Genomic DNA, 15,426 nt, shown 5'->3' with positions numbered 1-15,426 from the left:
CATAATTCATGTTACAAAGACTACAAAAACCAAAACAGGCAAGATCCTTCCAAATAATATTTATTCACACTAGAGATCATATCCTAGTGTTTAGGCTTATATGTTGAGTCTCCTGCATCATGTTGTTTATGAAAATTAACAACATACACCAGATAATAACTAAAATATTTAATTATTACTTCCTCTATTCGCCGAAGTTAAATAGGCATCTTCAAGGTTTAAACGTGCACGCAGGCAACTAGTATCAAAAAACTGATTCTAGAGATCAGTAAGCAGAAACAATTTAGTATTCAACACCAAACATGAAAGTAAAATTCTTGTGACTTATTTGTGCCTGTTGGAGCATCCTACCTAACTGACTGTTCCATTTTTGTTGGTATGTTAATCTTATCTTTACCTCTTTAAATTCTGTTTTTATTCATTAGTTGTTGATTGATGCTCATCTGAATATAATCATCATCAAATTCCTGCCATGTACCCTCAAGGGGTGTACAGGATATGATAGTACTACATGAAAAAAATTACATCATTATTAATTTCCTATCTACAATTTTCCTCCAAATCAGTCTGTTACTTGTCAACACTCCAATATTATCAGATCTTATATTTCTATCGTCTAAAGCACTTTGTACCATATCAATTCACCTATATCTTGGTCTTCCTCTCGGTCGTTTTCCTGCCAACCTGGCAGAGAACACTTGTTTTGCTAATCTTTCCTCGCCCATTCTGTTTAAGTGACCATACCACATGAGATTAGCTCTGCTAACGCATTCCTGGATGCTGACAATGTCAAGTTCTTTCCTAATATCCTCGTTTTTAATATGATACTGCCATTGATGCCATCTGTTCACGCCTATAATCTTTCTCAGGACTCTCATATCTGCAGTCTCTAGTCGTTGGTCAAGTGTTTTACTTCTGACCCAGCTCTCAGATCCATAAGTTAAAACTGGTTTGAACACTGTCTTGTATACAGCTAATTTAGTGTTCCGACTAATTTCTCTCTTATTCCATATGAATTTATTCAATTGACTTCCCACCATACCAGCTTTGCTGATTCTGTTGTCTATTTCTATATTTAATTTACCATCTTCAGTAAAAATCGTGCCTAAATAGCTGAAATGTTTTACTTGTTCCACAGGTTCTCCATTCACAACACAGTTGACATTTTCAATGATTCTGCCTATTTTCATTGTCTTTGTCTTTTTATTGCTGACCTTCATACCATATCTATTACAAGAGCTATTCAATTTAGTCAGAGAATCTTGCAGACTTGTAGCGGATTTATTTAGAAGTATAACATCATCCGCATAAAGCAAAGAGCTGACATTAACATCTCCAATTTTGATATCATGTTTAATACCACTTTCCTTCATAATGTGATCCATATAGATAATGAATAACAGAGGGGATAATGTACATCCTTGTCTCACACCAGATTTAACATTAAACCATCTTCCTGTACTTCCTTCAATTCGAACTGCTAACTTACAACTCAAATAAAGACTAAGTATTGCTTGATATAATGTCCCATTGACACCATATAACTGCAGCGTATTGAATAGCTTCTCTCTTGGCACCTTGTCATATGCCTTTTCCAGATCGACAAAACTTAAATACAGATCTTTGTTATATTCCCATGCTTTCTCGACTATTTGTCGTAAAGTGAAGATCTGATCCTGACAGCCTCTATTTGGCCTGAATCCAGCTTGTTCTTCACCAAGCTTTTCTTCCACAATTCTTCTCAACCGTTTCTCAAGTATACTTGCATAGATCTTGCCAGGAACACTAAGTAGGGAAATACCTCTGTAATTCTCACATGCAGTTTTATTTCCCTTTTTATATATGGTTACTATGAGAGCTCTACTCCAATCATCGGGAATTCGTCCCTCTGTCCAGGCTTTCTGAACTATGCAGTGCAGCCACTGTAAGAATCTTATACCACCATACTTCAGCATTTCTGGTCGAATATCATCTACTTCTGCTGCCTTTCCACATTTCAAGCCTTTGATGGCTTTTTCTACTTCAAGTATGGATATGTATTCTTGACTGCATGCCTGGTCAGTGTTTTTTACCACTGTGCTGTTATCACTGCTTGTTTCATTTAGCAGTTTTTCAAAGTAATTACTCCATACTTCAAGGATATCTTTTTCTCCCGTTTTCATGTCACCTTTATCATCTCTAATTCCTTTTATAGCACTCTTTCCTCCATTCTTAATCTTCTTCAACAACCTCCAGAATATTTTGCCACCTTCTTGATATTTATTTTCTATATTCTTGCCAAAGTCCTCCCATGACTTTTGTTTAGCTAGTTTTACAGAGTGTTTAGCATTCTTGCATTTGTCTCTATATTCTCTAAGAGCACAAGCTGACTTATTTGACAGGAACTTTTGGTATGCTTTCTTCTTTTCCTTCACTGCCTCTTTAACCTCCTGTGTCCACCAAGGAGTTCTGATTTTTTTATCCTTACAAACAACCTCACCACATGCCTCTGGCAGAATCAATCAATGTTTTCTTCAGAGTTTGCCACTGAATCTCCAAAGTTTGATTCCTGTTCTCAAACTCTTTCCTTTTTCCTTCAATAATCTTTGTGTATTTTAGTCTACAGCTCCATCTGAGAGCTGCTCAACTTTTATTCGCTTTAAAACTTTCTTACATGTTATTCTTTTCAATATGAAATTCAATTTTATCCTGCTCAAGACTAAATAGTGATCACTTCCAATTTCAAATCCTCTGTACACTCTGGTGTCCTGCACAGGGAGAAAACATCACTGTCAACAATAACATAGTCAATGAGACTTTTCTTATTCCTTGCCTCTTCTCTCCATGTGAATTTGTGCACATTTTTATGTTGGAACATGGTGTTAGTGATAACCAGTCCATGTCCTGAGCAGAAATCCAACAGATATTTGCCATTATTATTAGCTTTGCTCTTTTCTCCAAATTTTCCCAAAATATTTTTGTATGTCTCACAATCATTTCCTACTCTGCTATTTAGATCCCCAACAAGGACCAACTTTTCATTTTTCATTGTGTCAGTTGCTTTTTCTAAAGCCTCAAAAAATTCCTCCACTTCTACCTTAGTAGAACCTTCTGTGGGACCATAGGCACAAATAAGTCTCATTGTCCAGTTCCCCATTCTCATATTTGCCCACATTACTCTACTTGAGACTGACTGCCATTCAAGAAGATTAGCCTCGTATTTTGTGTTGAATACTATGGCTACTCCTTCTTTTCCTTGATTGTCATTGCCTGAATATAACATTTTGTATATATTGCTCAGAAAGATCTCACCAGTTTTGGTCTTTTTTGTTTCAGTCACCCCTATTATATCGATCTGGTAATTATCTAATTCCCCAGCTAGCTCCATTTCTTTGCCATTCAGGCTTCTTACGTTGATTGTACCGATCTTTAACTCTGGTGATGTTGAGTTGGGGTTTATTTTCAGATTTGTTCCAGTAGCTGACTTTTCGCTTTCGCCCTGGTTCCCTGGCGAAAACAACGGGGGCCTTGTTTAACCGGGCGACGCCCCAGCCGGCATGAAATTTTGTCATGTTGTACCATCATTCTATATTTTGGTTTAACCAATAAGAATACAATTTGGTCGGCTAAATCCCTAATTGCCAGCCCATCCTCGTCCGTTCAGTATCCAAGTAGATACCCAACAGGGTGCACCACGAGAAGGTGAGGATTGGACATTAGGTCAGAAGCCCTGGTCAGTTCTCCGCATTCCTTTAAAGGCTATGTGAAGGTCTCCTCTCAGTTATACAGCTTTGACCCTTAAGCACCCCCATCTGAATATAAAGAAATTTATATTATACTGTACCATCCTATATTCAGATTAGTCTAAATAATATAGAGGAATCAATCATCAACTATATTTATATTATCACTTTATCTTCAGGCCGAGGTTATTAATAGCTTTTAAGACTTCAGCAAAGGTCCGATTAATTTTATGAGCGGTGCAATGAAAGAAAATCAGGCAAACACCAAGTTTAACTCAACAAAAAAAAAACATTTAATGTGGAATAGTACAACATATACATTCAAGTATAACTATCTGCAAAATGTTATCAACTTGAACAATTACAAAAATTCACATTCAGATATTAGCAACTTCTTATTTAAGTTTGAGGATTATGGCTAATGTTAACACTTCTTAATTCTTAAAGCATCAGTAATTCTGTCACAGTTCTCCCTACCCAATTAGATTAATTAAATCATAAATATATTAGCTCAGTTTAAAGTATTCAGAATAATTACAATCCATTAACTATCAAACATTCATTTCTCATGGTTCTTTATGCTCAATCAATCAAGTTGAGAATAGTTCTTAAAAGTTTAACCTTCCAAATGTTACAATAACTAATCTTATGACAGGCTACATTATATTCTTTCTCAGTCAGCTAACACTTAATAGATCAACAGAACACTTATTATTTCAAGGGGAAAGTCCTTCAGTACATCTAACATCCGACCATTAATTGCCACAACATCACAGCTAAGGTCAAAATATATCTGACGGAGTTAAGTGTTATAGCTTCATAGGTTATAGAAAGGGCAACTATTACTGGATTACTGCTTCTACACATCGAATTCGCATAGGCACATTTGAAATTCTGGTTGACTTTTACTTCATGGCAACACAATTCAAAGAAATCTTTCGCTATAATAACTGAATTATAGACACAGAAATACACAAGTCTTGATGCACTTGGTTTAAGTTATCTACTAATTCCCTATTTTCTTCCATGTATTAACTTCAGTTCTGCACTATTCTTCCACTAACCATTTGGAATTTATCAAAGTATAAGAACTCCCATAGAAGTAATTCGAAATGCCTATTAATTCCTTGTCCTTTCCTAGTCGATTTACGGCACATATCAACTTCCCTTCTGCCACTTGCTACCGATCTCTATGCTGTCTCCAAGGCTTCTCTCTTTACTTTTTCTTTCCAATCAACTACATTCTTCTTTTTCCCACCAAAATCCGGTTTTAACTCGTTCAGCTTATATCAACTGGCTTTTCTCTTTATACACAGTAGCTCACGCTCTCCGCATGAGCTAACTAAAATAAACTCCGTTTCTCCGTCAGTAGCCAATCAAATCTCATCAGTAGAATTCCATAAAATTACCTTTACTTATAGAAATAACAAAAAATATATATCACAGTTCACATAAGGTACATTTAAATTTATATACACACAGTTTCTTATAATAAATTTTATGGAATTAAGTAAATAAATTGAATGTCATTTTTATATACAGTCTTTTATTTACTATTACATATCCTAAGGTTATACAATTAATTTATAACAAACAAAACTCAAAGCATTTATATGAATAATATATTACAAGCAAAAGACTAACAACAAATAATATTTACAAGTCTTACTTATGACATGGTGAATTATGTTAAATATGAATGAAGTATTATAAAATACAGAATATCTTCATTCACAATTTAACAGTGCCTAAGGTGGATTCTAGTAGGAATAAAAAAAAAAGGAGGTAATCAGAAAGTGCAGTTGAAAAGGAAAAGCTTATCCTTATTTGATGTGATCTAACATGAGAATAAAAAAAATCAATCCCAGATAAACAAAATATACAAACGTTTGGGAAAAATTTGAAAATGGAAGAACTAATAGTAATGTCAAGTACCTGCTAGAAGCTGATTAGAATGTGTACTAGTCATGATTAATACTTCATATTCCAACCTGAAATATGCATAAATTCACAATGGAGAAAACACACTCAAAACAAGAAATCATATCAGTTTTAATAGTGATGTCTTCTGAGTGGTCTAGGATAAAAATATACGCAGGAAATATGAAATAGGACATAATCCCCCCAAAGTCTTACTGTTGAGCAGATAAGACTGATATTCCAGTGAAAAGAAAGTTTTGAAAGTGATAAAATTTGAACAACTCTGGAGAAACAAACATTGTAGAAGAACACCCAATAATAAAAAATGAAAATCCAACAAAACAAAACAAGAAGAAAAAAAATTCAATTATGTCTCCTCGCTGTCTTTTACTGGTTAAGTTCACCAAATTCAGCTGAAACACGATACAATTCCTTTTTTGTACTTAGTTGAACCTCCTCTAAATACCTTTGACTCACTTAGTATTCAGTGAACTTATGTTAGAGGTCTAATGGAATATTAAGACACTGAGAAAGGATTAAAACTAATTTTAATACTTACAATATTTCGTCTCTGTCACAGAGACGAAATATTGTAAGTATTAAATATTGTATTGTAAATATTGTATTGTAAAGTAAGTAAATATTGTATTGTAAATCTTCGGGGATTACAAAAACTTTTTGTAACAACACACACACAGACAAATACAATACAAAGTGAAACTAAAGTCCTATCTAGGTGGTGCGTCCTCTATGGGCATTTGCAGGTGGCCTGGGATGGATCTCTGATAATTAAAGTTTCCCAAATTTTGGGAAGTTTAATGCAACCATATTTGTTTAAATTAGGTTGATTCCTAAGTGCAGATGCAGATTCAAAGAATAGTCATTCTTTTTTGAATTTACTATGGTGGAGCATGGTAGTTTTTTTTTCCAGGAGATTCTGTGGGATGTATCCAAAACGTGGTCTGCAAGGCCAGATTGACCATAATCGTGTTTGCAGATGTAAGAACTGTGTTCTTCTAACCGGATGGATGCTGACCTGCCTGTATGTCCGAAGTAGGCAAGTTTACAGGAACAAGGTACTCTATATACACCAGGAACTGATGGAGGAGGGAGCTGGTCTTTAGTGGAGCAGATAAAGGTAGCAAGTTTACGGTGGGGCTTAAAAGCTGTATTGAGGTTGCACATTTTAAATGATCTGGCTATTTTTTCAGAAGTACCACAGATGTAAGGAAGGGTCATGGCATTTCTGAAGTCCTTCTGAAGAGATGGACGGGGAATGGGGAAGGACTTGATTGTTTTTTTAATTCTGTAATCATTATAGCCATTGGAAAGGAAGGTGTTGTGTACGTGTTTGAGTTCGGTTGAAAGGGCAGTTTTACTGGAACAAAGATTGTTGGCCCTATTAGTCAGAGTTTTAATAATGCCATATTGCTGGGAGGGGTGGTGGTGGGAGAGTTTGTGAATGTATCTGCCTGTATGAGTAGGTTTTCTATATACAGAGAAAGAAAGGTTACCATTAGGAAGGGTAAACTATTGTTATTTTCCTTTTCCATCGTAAACTGGATTCCTAGATGTAGACTATTGAGGTGACTGAGGAAGGAATCTAATGTGTCTGGGCCATGAGGCCAAATGGAGAACACATAATTTACAAATGCCACTGTTGTTCTCAACTCCTCATAATATAATTGGAAAATGGATATTACTCTCCATGATCGCGCTACCTACATACCACTGGAACACAATCCCACAAAAACTCAAGTTAAAAAATTAAAAAACCTATTTAAAAAGTTTCTTCCTGGCCTCCTGACATTACAAAAAAACTCAAACCATTCTGTTCTCATCCCCCCGGATATACAGTTTACCCAAAATCCACAAACCTAATTCTCCCCTAAGACCTATAGTAGATGCCACTAATGCACCTTGCTACAAATTATCAAAGCAGCTAGCTTACTCTTTGACCACCCCCTCACTGGTCTTACCTCATCTTATGCAAAAAAACTCTAACCATTTTAAAAACTTAATTGAAAATCTTACTTTAAATAATACAGATATATTGGTCAGCTTTGACATCATCTCTTTCTTTACAAATATTCCCCTAATTGACACCTTAACTCTTAAAAAATGTTTTTCCTTCTGATATTTTAGAGCTCTTTTCCTTTGACATCAACTCTGATTATTTCTCTTGGAAGAACAAAATCTACAAACAGATAGAGGGAACTGCCATGGGTTCCCCCCCTCTCACCAATTATTACATGGAAAATTTTGAAAAATGAGCCATTGACTCTTCCCCTCTAAAACCTTCTATCTGGCTAAGATATGTAGATGATGTGTTCTCTATTTGGCCTCATGGCCCAGACACATTAGATTCCTTCCTCAGTCACCTCAATAATCTACATCCAAGAATCCAGTTTACGATGGAAAAGGAAAATAACAATAGTTTACCCTTCCTAGACACCTTAGTAACACGCCTTCCTAACGGTAACCTTTCTTTCTCTGTATATAGAAAACCTACTCATACAGGCAGATACATTCACAAACTCTCCCACCACCACCCCTTCCAGCAATATGGCATTATTAAAACTCTGACCAATAGGGCCCACAATCTTTGTTCCAGTAAAACTGCCCTTTCAACCAAACTCAAACACATACACACCTTCCTTTCCAATGGCTATAATGATTACGGAATTAAAAAAATTAATCAAGTCCTTCCCCATTCCCCGTCCATCTCTTCAGAAGGACTTCAGAAATGCCATCACCATTCCTTACATCCGTGATACTTCAGATAAAATAGCAAGATCATTAAAAAAGTACAACCTCAATACAGCTTTTAAGCCCCACCGTAAACTTGCTACCTTTATACGCTCCACTAAAGACCAGCTCTCTCCTCTATCAGTTCCTGGTGTATATAGAGTACCTTGTTCCTGGACAAACAGGCAAGTCAGCATCCATCCGGTTAGAAGAACACAGTTCTTACATCTGCAAACACGATTATGGTCAAGCTGGCCTTGCAGACCATGTTTTAGATACATCCCACAGAATCTCCTGGAAAAAACTACCATGCTCCACTATAGTAAATTCAAAAAAGAAAGATTATTCTTTGAATCTGCATCTGCACTTAGGAATCAACCTAATTTAAACAAATATGGTTGCATTAAACTTCCCAAAATTTGGGAAAGTTTAATTATCAGAGATCCCTCTTTGCATCCTAGGCCACCTGCAAATGCCCATAGAGGACGCACCACCTAGATAGGACTTTAGTTTCATTTTGTATTGTATTTGTCTGTGTGTGTTTTTACAAAAAATTTTTGTAATCCCCAAAGATGTCTCTGTGACAGAGACGAAATATTGGAAGTATTAAAATTAGTTTTAATCCTTTCTCAGTGCTGTTAATATTCCATTAAATCTCTAACATGAATTCTTCACAGCACTTAAGCTTCAACACAAGTATTCAGTGAACTACTTGAGGGTACACATTAGAAATCGATAACATTTAATGCTGCCTAGAAAATCAAATACAAATATTTTACATCAACTTATATATATAAGAGCAACACACTAAACAGTATAATTTAACTAGAGAACGTCTTATTTAATTCTCAGACTTTATAAAAAAAAAAAAAACACATATTTAATTCTAATAAAAAACACTTATTTAATTCTAAGACTTTATAAAAAAAAACCACATCCACTGGGCTACACAGAGCCTGTGTAGCTCAGTGGATGTGGCGTTTGCACACCACGGAGCTTGGCCGCACGAAGGAAGACTTCGTTTTGAGTCTAGTCGGCGACTAGAGGAAATTTTTCTAAGCCTTTTTTTCGACTGGTTCCCGAGTTAGTCGATCTCTGGCACAGGCAAGCGGGTTTTTCCTCCCAGAAACTCTGGTTTTTCGTCCCGTAAACTCAAGAAAATCGACCGTAGAACCCACATTATTTCAGACATTAAATATATTGTGTTAGGGACCACGAGATGGCAGCACATTTGAGCCGTCTCTCTTCACTGTGTACCGCTTAATTAGTGATAGCCTTGGGCCATCTATCTCTGATTGGTACCAGTGGAGATTGAACTGCCCACTCAGTCTCCAAAAGTTGCCTACTCCTGTATACGGGAATAAAAAAGGCGTTAGCTGATTTTTTTTTTTTTTGTATAAAAAAATAATAAAAATAAAATAATAAAAAAAAAAAAATATATATATATATATATATATATATATATAATTAAGGATACAAAGTAATTTTATAAACTTGGTTCTTTTACTCCTTCTCCCAAGTAAGCAAAACGGTTAAGTTTGCGCTTGAACGAGTTAAAGTCTAAAGGCAGTGCAACACCAGGGCAACTCGTTGTAAAGGTGGGTAAATATAATTACAAATAAAAGATGCAATGAAAATGTGAAATATTTTGTTGGAAGTTTATTTTGCACTTGGTTAGACTATAATAAGTTTAGTTTAGTCCTTTATCGAAGTGTAAGCAAACAAAGTTTGTGCCTGAAAATATCTTCAAGACTGAGGTAAGGTGGTACATCCTTACTCGCAGCAAAGGTGCACCTTTGCTGCAAGTTGCCAAGGGATGTACCACCTTACCTCAGTTCTGAAGATATTTTCAGATGCAAACTTTGTTTGCTTACATTTGGATAAAGGATTAAACTAAATTTATTAAAATCTGAAATAAACACCAAACAAGCAATTATTCATGGGGGGAATTACAGGCAAAGTAAATAAGGCTATAGGATCAGGATGTAATAACCATGCAAAAAAGCATTGGCAATAATCTCTGGTGGCCAACTGTGGAACTTAATACATCAGTGAGAAGGATCAAATAATGGGATCATTTGGATAATACAAAACTTAATTGTACAGTGTGTGTATGTATGTATGTATGTATACATATATATACATATATATATATATATATATATATATATATATATATATATATATATATATATATATATATATATATACATGCTGATACATCAACTTTTGTAATACAGTCAAAATATACACAGGAGTTGGACCAAATTATGGAAACACTAAATATTTAGAAATTGAATTTGCATTGGCAGCACTCAATGTTTTTGTTTTTGTTTACACTCTATGGTTTGCATGCGAGTGGCTAGTGATTATACTGAGTGATAATCCCTGTAAAAAAAATCAGAAAATGGGAGACTTGTGCAACTTTGAAAAAGGACAAATCATTGGTGCAAGTTTAACTAGAGCATCAGAGACAAAAACTGCCACATTATTAGATGTATTGAAAGCAACAGTTTCTAAGGTGATGTCAGCATACACAGATCATAGCAAGACAACATCATCAAAAAGAAACAGTGGGCAAAAATCAAAAATGAAAGAAACAGATCGTTGGACATTGAGATGAATTGTTTCAAAAATTTACAGAAATACAGCAGAACTGAATATTCATCATGCAGAACCTGTTTCACAAAAACTGTCTCATGTGAGCTTCATAAATCCAATATTCATGGTAGAGCTGCAATTGCTCAACCTCTGATTACTGAAAAGAATACTCAGATGTATAAACAATGGTGTCATGACAATCAAACCTGGAGTCAGAAAGCTGGAAACGTGATATGGTCAGATGAGATGACCTTCATGCTGTTTCCTACATCAGGATGGGTTTACATTTGGAAGACACCCAAGGAAGTTACAATCCAGAAGGCATGGTTCCAACAGTAAAGCAGCACGGAGGCAGTTCTATTATGGTCTGGGCAGTAATATCATGGTATTCTGTTAGTTCAATTATTACTCTTCATGGCAGAATTACTGCAAGCGATTATTTAGACATTTTGGGTAATCACGTGCACCCCATGAACAAACATTATTTCCAAACAACAATGTAGTATTCCAAGATGAAATGTCCTGAATCATAAGCTTGGACTGTGCAGTTGTGGTTTGTACGAGCATGAAGGTGAACTTCAACATCTTCCCTGGCCAGCATAATCACTAAATTTGAATGCTATCGAACCACTCTGGTCAGTTTTGGAGATTAGAATAAGAAACAGATTCCCACCAAACCATGTCTTTAAAACAACTTCAAGATGTTCTTCAAGAAGAATGGTACAAAAGTCCACTAGAAACTATTCAAAATTTATCTGAGTCCATTCCAAGAAGAATTCAGGCTGTACTGAAGATAAAAGGTAGTCCAACACGAGACTAATAGTGTGTATAACAAGTGTTTCCATTATTTTGCCAGCCTCTGTACTTGCAAACTGTATTATACTCTAACTGCAAACAGATTTTTGCATGTTGCTTGTACCTCACTACCAATAATAATAATATTATTATTATTACTGCAAGAAGTCCTTAGACTCACTGAGGGAGGAACTAAGCATCATGTCAAGAACTAACCAATTGAACAATATCTATCATACTTTGCTTTGAACTCATTCACAACAGACTCTGGCAACCTATTCCACTGATTCACTACTCTCCAAGCAAAAACCTAGTTCTAACATCTTGTTAACTACATTCTTGCTCAGTTTCCATGGATAGCACCTAGTTCTCTCACCATGACCTATTCTGAAAAATTTCCTCTGAATTAATCTTGTAAACATCCCTTAGAAATTTGTATGTTTCAATCATATAACCCCTTTATCAGCCTATCAACCAGTTTCTGTAACCCACAAATCTTTAACCTGTTCTCGTAAGGTTCACTTCATAAACCTGCTACCATCTTGTTAACTCACCTCTGGATCCTCTTCATCACCAAGAAACAGTGGTGTTCAGATCTGCATGCAGTAGACAAGATGGGAGGGAGGAGGTCTTATCAAGGCTCAATAAAGAGGAACAATAACCTGCTTGTCTCTGCATGTCAAAGTATTCTTCAGTAACCAAGTAATCTGATGAGCTGCCTTAATCACTTTGGCTATGTGTCCACTAAACTTTAACTCCCTATCCAATAACACTCCCAAGTCTCTGGCTTTGTCAATTTCCCAGAGTATAGTTCCACCAATGCAGTATACAGCTGGTAATCTTTTCACATCACTGGTAACAGGCCTTCTTTTGGACTCTACTTCTGAATAAACTACTTCCTGATATCCCTCCATCAACCACTTTCCTATCCACCTCACCAACCAAACATCCATACCCATGTGCTGCAGTTTACTAATTAGAATTCCATGCAGTATCCTGTCCAAGGCTTTTGCAAAGTCCAGCAGTATCACTGTAAATTCATTATAGTTCAATCACGGAAGTGAAAGCTGTCGTTGGCAGACTGCCAAGAAGTCAATTCATGTTGAAGGGGAGAAAGAAATAAGGCAATGTAAGAATTGATCACCAACACGCGAAATCACGTGCTTTATACATAAAATTTTCCAACTGTTATACAAGCAAAATAGTTACCACTTTAAAAACAGCAATGGTCATAAAAGAGAAGTTAATTTTCCAATGTGTAATAATAAACACTCATCCCACAATATGGAATGATTACCCTATTATTGTAATGGATTTTCCTTCTTTTGACATGCACAGAAGTGATGAAGGGTCTCGTATCTGTGGCCGTACTATACCTTTATCCAACTCAGCTGTCACCGTATTATAAAATGTGACAAAAAAGAAAACCATGTTGCCCTCCCATACAGCATCCCATTTCCATTCCTGTATTTTGTTTACTTTATGTTCAAAAGCAAGTTTGTTATTGTAGTCATACTGTAATTAATAGAACTTTATAAATGGTTTTATTTCAGCACTGACTGAAAGAGTTCAGAAAATGGTTCTATTTGTCCACTTGAAGTGATCATGGAAATGGAAAAAAACTCTTTTTTTCATTTCCATAAAATTATAAACAAAGGTATATAATTTTATGGAAAAATTAATGAATTTTTTACCTTTTTGAAAATTATAATTTTAAATAACCAGTGGCTTGCAGTATGTAATTCTTTTACTATGTGCTCTTCTATAGGTATCTGGAGGTGTCATGTAATGATAACAGTATGCTAATAATAACATACAGGCACTTAGATCCATTAAACACCAGTTCAGTGATTGGCATTTTGTGTATATACACACATACAGAATTCAACAAACTTGTTGAATTCTGTACATATACATATTTAGAACTTCTCCTTTACGGAGAAGTTCTAAATATAAACGAATGGGAGGTGCAGTAAAGCGTTGATTTGTTGGGGTGAGGATATTTGCCCATTCATTTTTGTTACTTGAATTCCTTTATATTTTGGGAATTCTTAGAATTAACAAAACTTTTGTCCAGTCTGCAGCTGGCAAAATCTACTTGCCATAGTCGGTGGACGATCGTATTTGTCGAGTCCTGTATATATAATATATAATTTAGTTAGGGTAAAAATATTCTTTAAACCCAGCACAGAAAAAAAAATCAATCGTTTTTTTTTTCACTGTTGAATAAATGACAGTTTATTAAATAGTAATTTATAATACGGAAGTTGAAATGGAAAGGCAAATCAAGCATTGTGTGACAGAGACGGTAACAGAGAACAGAAGGGAAACGTTCATAATAAAATTTCAAAACATAAACCATTCGTCTTCAAAAAAAAAAGCGAGCTGGATCTGAGATATAGGCTTGGTAACAAAGGTTTATAAATAAATTCTAATGTAAACATGTAAGTACAACTGGGCGGTTGCAATATCAAGAATACACTACCTAAAAATTTAAGGGATGATTATCTTGATATACTTCGACCTATTACACCATTCTCTGAGCAAATACCACGTGCTTCTCAACTCATGACGCGCTCACCATAAACAAGGCTTCCAAAACAATCATATTCTTAAAGCGACCTCAAGCGCCCTTAAACATACACATTACCATTAACCCTACCCTGATTATTTATAAGAATTCTGAATAAGAAAATAAATCTTCAAGATACCAAGTAATTTTATGTAAACTTGTGAGAGCAAACAAAGTTTGCGCCTGAAAATATTTTCAGGACTGAATATAGTGTTGTACTATCTTACCTGGGTAAGTAGTACAACACCAAGGCAACTCGGAGCAAAGGTGGAGCAAGCTACCAACACTCCTATCCCAGTATCTCCCATAATGCAAAACACATCTCCTTGTGGATATGAATACCGTTATGCATTAAGGGAGGACCACTACCCAGACTAGTTTCGACCTTTATTGAGGTCTCTTCAGTGGGAGCCAGGCCCAGAGTTGGAGATACCAGGCAGAAGCAGTAGCAAGGTCATAGTGAAAAATAAACTTTCAACATCTTTCTCTAAATCCAGAATAATTTAATAAAAAAAAAGGTGGCAAACCTTTTGGTAACTCCAAGAAAATAAATCCTTCGATGTGTACTCCTCGGGAAATAGACAAAAAACAACAAAAAAACTATAAATCTTGTTGGCAGCTGCGCACCCATGGGGGGAGGGACCAAGGGGTCCTGTTCACCCCAAAAGAAAAAGAAAAAAACACTAGAAAATTTTCCAAAAATCTTTTCCTAATTAAAAATCATTTTTTATTTATTGTTGTGTCGTATCTTCTCTTCCTCTACTACTTATGAATTAGCTGTCACATAAGGTGGGAATACTCTATAGCTCTCGGGACCGCTGTGAACGCAAGGCGAACGAAGTAGTACTCGGGCGGACAGAGAGCGTCTTCGTTTGCCCAAGATGAGCCAGAGGAGATTACGGGTATCATGTATTGGAGATCACTGCAGATACTCGGTCATAATTCGTATGCAATGAGTATTCTCAAATCCTTTTGAGAATATTAATAATGAACTCCCCCCCCCCTCCCGAAGATTAAATCTTGAATGCTCGGCCCTTCCCAAGATTAACAGATTAAATCTTGAATGCT

At 35.7% G+C, this 15,426-nt stretch overlaps 1 protein-coding gene across 1 annotated transcript in view; it reads right to left on the bottom strand.

Annotated features, from left to right (window-relative positions):
* The window catches only part of LOC150102538 (RNA polymerase II-associated protein 1), a 754,864-nt gene extending 740,487 nt beyond the window's left edge, over positions 1–14,377 (bottom strand). Inside the window, exon 1 of the mRNA XM_090399226.1 lies at positions 14,272–14,377. The gene's annotated coding sequence lies outside the window, so the exon portion shown is untranslated. The remainder of the gene's footprint in view (positions 1–14,271) is intronic.
* Positions 14,378–15,426: the final 1,049 nt, after the last annotated feature.

Source organism: Typopeltis vanoorti, chromosome 10, assembly GCF_054136105.1.
Source record: "Typopeltis vanoorti isolate ZY-2024b chromosome 10, IOZ_Tvanoo_1.0, whole genome shotgun sequence".
Taxonomy (NCBI): Eukaryota; Metazoa; Arthropoda; class Arachnida; order Uropygi; family Thelyphonidae; genus Typopeltis; species Typopeltis vanoorti.
Note: the sequence above shows the minus strand (reverse complement) of the source record. Positions and strands in the feature narration are given on the sequence as shown.